This window comes from Procambarus clarkii, unplaced genomic scaffold (genome assembly GCF_040958095.1).
Source record: "Procambarus clarkii isolate CNS0578487 unplaced genomic scaffold, FALCON_Pclarkii_2.0 HiC_scaffold_2118, whole genome shotgun sequence".
Taxonomy (NCBI): domain Eukaryota; kingdom Metazoa; phylum Arthropoda; class Malacostraca; order Decapoda; family Cambaridae; genus Procambarus; species Procambarus clarkii.
In genome coordinates, this window is record NW_027191134.1 from 2100 (window position 1) to 2500 (window position 401).

Genomic DNA, 401 nt, shown 5'->3' on the forward strand with positions numbered 1-401 from the left:
AGACACCTGAAAGATCTACCTCGAAGGTTTCACCGATCCACAGTGAGGTCGTCTCTCAATTTCCTCCCTGTCCCCAGCCGCCTCACAGCACTCTCTCGACGACGCACCCAGCCCTCAGTGGGTCGTCCTCTCCGTTTCCTCCCTGTCCTCAGCCGCCTCACAGCACTCTCTCGACGACGCACCGAGCCCTCGGTGGGTCGTCTCTCCGTTTCCTCCCTGTCCTCAGCCGCCTCACAGGACTCTCTCGACGCCTCACCCTGCCACAGTGGGTCGTCTCTCCGTTCCTGTCTCTGTGTCGGATCAGGGACGGATCCTAGCCCGCCTTTTGAGTTCGAATCTCCGTTTTCGGCGACCCACCTTAACACCCCCCCTCCCCACACCCATCCAGAGCCCTACCCCAC